The sequence below is a fragment of the Pinus tabuliformis genome, chromosome 2_1 (genome assembly GCF_031772625.1).
Source record: "Pinus tabuliformis cultivar Carrire ecotype Pingquan chromosome 2_1, CPIR1, whole genome shotgun sequence".
Lineage (NCBI taxonomy): Eukaryota > Viridiplantae > Streptophyta > Pinopsida > Pinales > Pinaceae > Pinus > Pinus tabuliformis.
The window spans coordinates 950,324,249-950,333,035 of NC_142299.1; positions in this window are offsets into that span (position 1 = coordinate 950,324,249).

Here is an 8,787-nt window from a genome sequence, read left to right on the forward strand (position 1 = left end):
AGTTCATTTAAATTAAAGTTAATTATTAAAGTGAAGGGCCTTTTTAATTTTTAGGAGTTGATTAAAGTCTAATAAAGTGTAATTTAAGTACATTAGTAGTTTAGATGTAATATCTAACGTCGATTTGGATTTAATCTTAATTGTTGATCTCAATGAGAGATTAGATTTGTGAAGACATCAACTCAAAATTATAAAGGAAGAGCAAGATAGAAGGAAGAGAGACAAAGATAGAAGTCACTGTGACCGTAACCTAGTCGCACAGAGAGAATGGGTTTGCTCGCTGTGCAAGGCAAGGAGAGAAGGAAAGTAGCAGCAGAGAATTGGCCTCAACCAATTAGTGAAGGCCATACACACAAATAGGAGAAGGTTGTATGATTGGACATAGTAGCACCAACAAGGGGTTTGATTCGACCAATAATTCAACCAACAGATCAACCGTATGATTCTCTGGAGGAAGTTGTCCAAATCAGGTCATACAATAGCCATGGTTTGTTGTGGGTTAATATTTCTCAGTGGGTAACTTTTCCCAGTGTGCGAAGCCCTTGTAAGTTTAGAATACTATTAATGAAAAAATTATTTTGAAGGGAAACAAAATTGTTATGTATTTGGATAATATTTTATTTGTTTTTGTTGTTTGTTCTTCAGTTAAATTTATGACCAGTATAATTATTCTACAATCTAAAATTTTTGTTTTAAATTTCAGTGAGTAATTTTGTTTAAGAATCATAAGTAATCTACCTATGGTTGGAAAAGAGATTTAACATTATTAAATCCGTATTTGAAATGGTTGTAAAAAGGAGTTAGGTGAGCTTCTTGGGAAGACCACATAGCACATTGTGAACATTTATATGATAACCATATTTTTGATGGTTGGGGTTATTTTCCTCATTTTTCATTCTCATTTGTGCTTGTTCTTGCTTCGTGGAGAGAAGAGGAGTTTTATTGCAGAGACCCATTACTATGTAATGTCTAAAACAAGAAAAACATAAGCAGATCCAAAACACTATAATATTTCATTTAATATTCTCTTTAAATATTCAGGATTTCACTTTAGAAAATTATGCTGTAATTATCTTCAATCAAATTACGCAAATTCATCATGAAACTATCGGTAAACAAAGAAACATAAAGATGCAACTTAAAATGGACAAGGAACGCAGGCAATGAACCTCAGTGTTATTATATTACTATGAAATATAAAATTACATGCTAAGACAGAATAGCCGGAAAATGGCTGAGATGAAGCCCTCCAAACTGCTGTGAACTGAATCTAACTTCTCCATTGAAATTGGAACTGATAGCACACTTGTGAATTTTGGATGAATTTAGCAAGGCATGAGACGGGTTTTCTTGCGATCTCACTGAATCACCCAAGGGTTTTTGTCCTGAGGCTATTGAGGTGAGAACTTGGGTCTCCAAACCTCAACACAAAGACAATGTACAAATCCAAGATGTCCCCAAATGATCTCATCATCCTCCTTCCAAAAGCTTGATAGGTAGATCTCCAATCTTCTAAAAGTATTTGATTTTGATTATTTTAGTATTATTATAGAAGCTCCCCCTTAACTTCATCTAAGCGACTTTTAATTTAATTTAATTTTACTTAAGTCACTTTTGGCCCTTTTCATTTAATTAATCATTTCCCCCTTCTTTTATTTAATTAAGTGACCAATTAAAGTCACTTTTAATTCAAGAAAATGGTAAATCACCCACCATACTTTCTCTGGCTGTTGTAAGTCACTTTTCATCATCCCATCTTGTAGATCTTCTTATTCTGGTTCCAACGAGATATTACACTAAGGTGTTCCATCAAATATCTCTCCTAAAATGTTACCTTAAGCTTAAGTAATTAAGTTAGGCTTAATAACCCCGTTTTATGAGAATTATCATAATGCAATGTAACCAAAACTAATATGTGCGAAACCTTGATGATGGAATATGCCAAGCTAATGCCGTTGGACCCCATAAAACTCCTCAAAACCCCTTCAGGACTGTTGATGAGGTAATCCTGCTATTGTAACTTGGCCATCATGAACCCTGGGAATTCATCTTGGCTTTGCTATAGAGGAAACTGAAAATGGGGACATTACAAGTCCTCCCACCCCAAGATTGCTTGCCCTCAAGCAATTCGTATGTCCACAATAGAGGCTTCTGCATATTGATACAAGGATCCCATATGAACCAATAGGTCACATAATGCATCTGTGCTAAAAAAACTTGAACATATCTCTTGATACTTAGATCCCAAACAAACCTCTAACCAATATTACCATCAATAGATCCACCTGGATCCCAATGCCACCTAAGTCCTTGGACTTGTGGGTCATGATACCACCTTGGTGCTCCATCACTGTTTGTGCTTAAGAGCTCATGCTGTGCTATGTTCTTGGCTAAGAATATCCTCCTAAGAATCATCCCATGAATAGAGTACCAACTCATAATATCTCACTAATCCATCCCATGGGAATGATCGAATGTCTGAATATCTATACATGAAGTAGGTCTTGTGAAAATTCCTAAAATGAAAATCCTATTGCAACAACTGGTATTATTTCTTTAATTGATAAATTAATTATTCAGTTTATTGCTACAACAACATCAAAATAAACACACTGCAACCTTCACAAATAAAATTATGCAGAAATAATAGCGCTCGAAACTGAAAACATATTATCACACACAATCAAAATGACACCGTTATTTTTGGACAAATGTCCCTAGAAAAAACCAACTTGGGAAAACCGGTGCAACAGTGAGGGCTTTATTATTATGCAACAATGAAAATTTGAGTACAATCTATGGATGCCCAATTGGCAGTCCAAACAAGTATCTGACAGAAATAATTAGAGATAAAAATTCTCTCACCCCACAAGCAATCTCGACACTAACATCCGCAGAAATATGGCCATCCAAGCCCCAACGTGAGCCTCTTTGCACTGCCTCTGTGTTGTTTCTCACAGGTGTGGCTCGATTCTATCTCTAAGCAAGCCGTCTAGTCCGCCTTTGCTGTTGGAAGTGATTCTCTGGCCCTTTGGAAGGCTTTTCCAGCCTCTTGAAACTGAATTGACCTCCTCCTTAGCTAAATTGAATTGCTCAGCGTTAGCTTTTGTGCAGTCTCTACGCTGCTTCTGCACGGATCATTTCTGTGACTTACTGCTGCCTCTCTGGATTTGGAAAACTTCCTTTCAGATCATTGTCCCAACCCCTCGCCTCTCTGGATTTGGAAAACTTCCTTTCAGATCATTGTCCCAACCCCTCGCTATCTTTGATGCCTCACTGAAGCTCGAATTCTCCGGCAACGAACTGTTGCTACTCTGGAAAATTGAATTCTCCATGTGACTGGTGCATCCTCCATCACCACATCAATCCCTTTTTATATCTCCCTGTTGAGACTCCAACGACTAAGATTAAATCTTAATCGATGGCTCATATAATTTTTGGATCGATTCGTGTGAGTTTCTAGAGAATTCTCATCTTGACTTAATTAATTAAGTAGCCATAATCTCTAAGTTTAGACTTAGGAAGTATTTAAAAATTAGTTAATAATTTAATTAAGCCATTTCTAGGTGAAATTTCTAGAAACGATTTCTGGCTTTTGGAGATCTCATGTATTCTAGCCTCTCCACCAAATTTTGTGGCTAGAACACATTCGATGCTACAGAAACTAACACTCCCTTTTAGCGATGAATGTGTTATAGTGCTGCACATCCTACTACAACATCCTGTCTCTGTATCACCTCCTATTACGTTGTTGATGTCTGGCTATTGTTGTGCACCAACTACTATGTAACTTTGATGCTGCATTTGTGTTGCTGCTGACATTGCCATACTGCTGCCAACACTGCATCTGCATTGCAATTCCCTCTCATCTATTGCTACTACAAATACAACCTCTGCAACTGAAAAATATCAGAAATACTGAATCAACTATGTTCGTATGATGCATATGTCTCCCAAGTTTTCACTGCTACTAGCCTCTGCACTCTCTGAAGAATCTGCGCTGTTGTTGACTCTGCACTGTGCCACTCTACATTGTTGCCAACTTTGCACTTCGCTCTCCAACATCTGACTGCAACTAGTCTGCAACTGTCACTCTGAAATTCTGATTGCACCTCTGACACTGATCCATCCTGCTACTGAATACTATGGCCCCCCATAGCTAGGTAATGATCCATGAGGTTGACTCCTGAAGGACCCTGCCCAATCTTTGTAGTCTCTGGGGCTACAAGTCCAAGTCACCCCACCTCACTCTTGGAGGTAGAGCTACAAGTCCAAGTCACCCCACCTCACTCTTGGAGGTATGTTGGCAATCTTTGTGAAGTCTTCCTCCAACCTGGAGGATAACCTATCTATCTCAACATGTGCTATTGCTTGGTCCTACTTCTCCTCTTTGTCCTTCTTTCTAATAGGACACTGGGTACTGTAGTGGCCAAACTCACCACACCTGAAGCACTTGACCTTAGATAGGTCATTCTTCTTCTTCTTCTGCTCCCCCTGCCCTTGAATGGGACCCTTTGATGCGAGGGCCACATTCCCCTCCTCCTTCACCACCTTCTGTCCGTTGCTATTGCTCCCATTGATGGAGTTCTTCAATAGAGCTCGTCTCAACTCTTGTTGCAAATCAACCCACATTATGTCCCATCTTGGTAGTGTGTCTCTGCCCAATATGCTTTGGACGAAGACCTGTCAATCTTCTGAGACACTATTGAGTGTTATAATTTTATTTTATTTTTTAAATGTTTTTTTAATATTATTTATTTATTTTTTAAAGTTTTAATATTTTTAAAATAGTTTTTAATTTATATATATTTTTTAGTTTATTTTTTTATTTTTCTCTAAGATATATATATATATATATATAGTATCTATGTCTGTGTTTTTTTACTTGTATTTTTTTATTTTTTAATTTTTTATTATTCTTAAGGATTTTGTTTTTTATTTTATTTTATTGTTTTTATAAAATTGTATGTTCTATTTTTTTTAATAATTTTTTTGTTATTTTTATTTAAAATTTTATATGAATCATTTTTTTGGAAAAAACTTCAAATATTATCATTTTTGGATATAAAATTCATAAATTTGAGCTATTTTTTCAACTTTTTTTATTCAATTTTTTCATAAAAATATGTTATTTAACATGTTATTTTTAGTGAAAATGTTTCAAAATACGTATTTTTTAATTATATCTATATGCAAAATGTGTATTTTTGTAAGCCATTAGAATTATTAGTTTTTAGTGACAATTGTTTTATATGTATTGAAGTATTAATTAACGGTATATAAATTTATAAAAAATTCTAAGCTCAAAATATTAATGGTATTATTATTTTTAAACTTTGCAAAAAAAAAAAATCATTATAGAAAAACATTGCAAAGAAAAACAAAAAGACATGTTTGGAAAACCCTTAAAAAACAAACCTTTTAGGATGAAAAACAAGAAGAGGAATAAGACAACTTGAAAAATGGTTAAATAATTAAAATTTAAAAAAAATTATGCATACTCAAGACATTAGGAAATTTAAAGTGTCAAAAATATGCCTTAAAAAACTGTTGATACTTTTCAAAATCCGCATGAAAATCACCAACATTTAAAAAATTATCGACACTTAATACATTAGAAAATTTGAAGTGTAAAAATTAAGCCCTCTAAAGAAAAGGGGTTGATGTTGCATCAACACTTTTCAAAATCAGCACGAAAACCACTAACATTTAAAAAAAAATATTCAGACTTGATACTTAATAAAATTTGAAGTGTCAAAATTATGCTAAAAAATATGTTTATTCTGAATCAACACTTTTTAAAATCAGATGATTTTTTTTGTTACCTCAAAAAAATGGGTAATCGGTAAAGTTCTTGTTTGATCGGTAACTATCATTAGCTCTGAAGGTTGAGGCGCTACCCAACAGTTGAAAGTTGGTCTCATACCTCCTGAATCTTGGTGAGGAAGGGATCTATGCCTTCCCCCTTCTACATCCTGATGCATCTCAACTTCTCCTCTAGGAACATTTTTCGCTGCTCGAAAGTACCCTGGTATAACGTGGAGAGAGCATCCCACATTTCTTTGGTTGTTCCCTTGGCCGCTATATGAGAGACTATATGGTCTCGGACTCCATCCAGGATCAACCACTTCGCCCACATCATCTTCTTCCTATATTCCTTGAGTTGGTCTGCATCCTGAAGAACTACTACTACATTATCAATGTAGGCTTTCAAGCAATATTCATATGGAAGGAAGGACATCCTAGCCTTCTAGATGACATAGTTGGAAGCTCCATCCAACCTATCCTAATCTCTAAGCCCTGGAGTGACCATCTCTGAAATTGTCAAAAACTCCCTCTTTCCTTGTGCTCGACTGCTGCTCTGCTATTTGCGCTCCCTCTTGGAATGCGTGGCTTTGCTAGCTGCTGTTGTCAATCTGCAACTGGAAATTCAAACTTCCGAGACTCAAAGTTCCCTGAGGAAAATTTTCCCTTTGATATGTGTGCTTTTCTCTTCCCCCTGACACAGATTCTACTTCTGCAAATTGCAACAAAACCCTCTGTGTCCAACTATAAATCTTCTCTGCAAAAATCTGAGCTACAGTTGCTCCCTTTGACTGTTGGAATCATCCTCATGAGCAAATCAAATTTTCTGCACCCTTGCAATTGAAAATCGAATTGTTGTCCCAACAATTCGACATGCCTGTCGAGCATTGCATTGCCTCAAGAGTTTTGGCCTGTTGCTCCCTATGAGCAGTGAAATTCTATTCTTTCGCTTATGAGCTTTCAACTGATCACTTACGCTCTAATACTATGTGAAATTTTCTAAGATTGAAATCCTATTGCAGCAATTGGTATTATTTATTTTAACTGATAAATTAATTATTCAAATTATTGCCATGACAACATCGAAATAAACACACTGCAACCTTAAAAAATAAAATTATGCGGAAATAAGAGCGCTAGAAAATAAGAAAACACTAGCACACACAATAAAAATGACACCATTATTTTTGGACAAATGTCCCCGAAAAAACCCAACTTGGGAAAACCGGTGCAACAGTGAGGGTTTTATTATTTTGAAGTAGTGAAAATTTGAGTACATCTATGGATGCCCAACTGGAAATCCAAACAACAAGGATTTGACAGAAATAATTAAAGAGAAAAATTCTCTCACCCCACAAGAAATCTTGACATCTGGCCGTCCAAACCCAATGTGAGCCCTTTTGCGCTGCCTCTGCGCAGTCTCTCACATGTGGCTCGATTCTTCCTCTGAGCAAGCTGTCGTCTAGTCTTTCTTTGCTGCTGGAAGTGACTCTCTGACCCTTTGGAAGACTCTCTTGGCCTCTGGAAACTGAATCAACCTCCTCCTCAGCTAAATCGAATTGCTTTGCATCAGAGTCTGCGCTGCTTCTACATGGATCATTTCTATCATTTGCTGTGACCTCTCCGAATTTGGAAAACTTCCTCTGGATCACTGTTCCTGCCTCCTTACTATCTCTGCTACCTCACTGAAGTTCGAATTCTCTGACAATTGACTGCTGTTACTCTGGAAAATCGAATTCTCCAAGTAACTCTGATGCATCCTCCATCACCACATGGATTCCTTCTTATATCTTCATGTTGTGACTCCAACGACCAAGATTAAATCTTAATCAATGGCTCAGATCATTTCTGGATCGATCCGTGTGAGTTTCTAGAGAATTCTCATCTTGACTTAATTAATTATGATTAATTAGCCATATTCCCTAAGTTTAGACTTAGGAAATATTTAAAAATTCGCTAATAATATAATTAAGCCATCTCTAGGTGGAATTTCCAGATCCGAGTTTTGGGTTTTGGAGATCTCATGTATTCTAGCCTCTCCACCAAATTTTGTGGCTAGAACACATCCAATGCTACAAAAAATAACATGTCCACCATCAAATGCGGCTCCATGGTCAGCTCATGTTGCTCTGCCAGGTTAACTAACATGATCCATCTTAGAAACTTTGCCCCTCTCCCCAATGTATAGAGGTGGGATGGTAGTGTTGCAAGACCTATCTATGTACTCCTGAAGAGCGTTGCTTTAGAACTCCTAAGTGTACTCTTGTTGCCTTGCTAGGAACTGTTACCACTCAAACTAGCAGGGACTTAAAGGGGTTCCCAAGAGGGCAATTGCTAGGTTAAGCGCAACGATGAAGGCTTAACCCACTGTCACCACAACTAAGTCTCCTTGCTCTTTACAGACTTTCATCGATGGGAGGAGTCCCAATAGTGTAGGGATCACTTGTAAATATATGTCAATGGATAGGTGAGAAGTAACCTTGAAAAACCTTTCCCAAGGATGGAGTGAAGAATGAAACTTGCTTGGTCTTTAAGCAAGGGACTTGGTCCAATAGGGGTAAGGGGTGAGGATTGGAGGGTTGAGGAAGAAAGGATGGGTTTATAAACAAGGTTATAAATCCCTATAATCCTTGGGAAACTTGGATTCCCAAATGGTTCTTGACAAATAATCTTTATTGAGAAATGGGACGACACAGGGCCGAGTGGACCCAACCCAGGTTCGGGGATGGATTGTAGCAACCAATGATGTTCCTATCCTGGACAAGGTGAGGGGAAATGGCCAAACAAGAATACTTTCTTTAAAAATTTGAATTGATCCTATTAAGCTCTAGCTTTGGGGATGCCGAGGCACAATCCAATCTTAAAGCTAGGGCTTGGGATTCTCGAAGATTCCACCATTAGAATTGCCTCAAATTTGGAGAAGAGGGAGGGGATCCACCAACACAGTTGCTTATATGAGATCAAATTTTTTCCTTGGGTCAA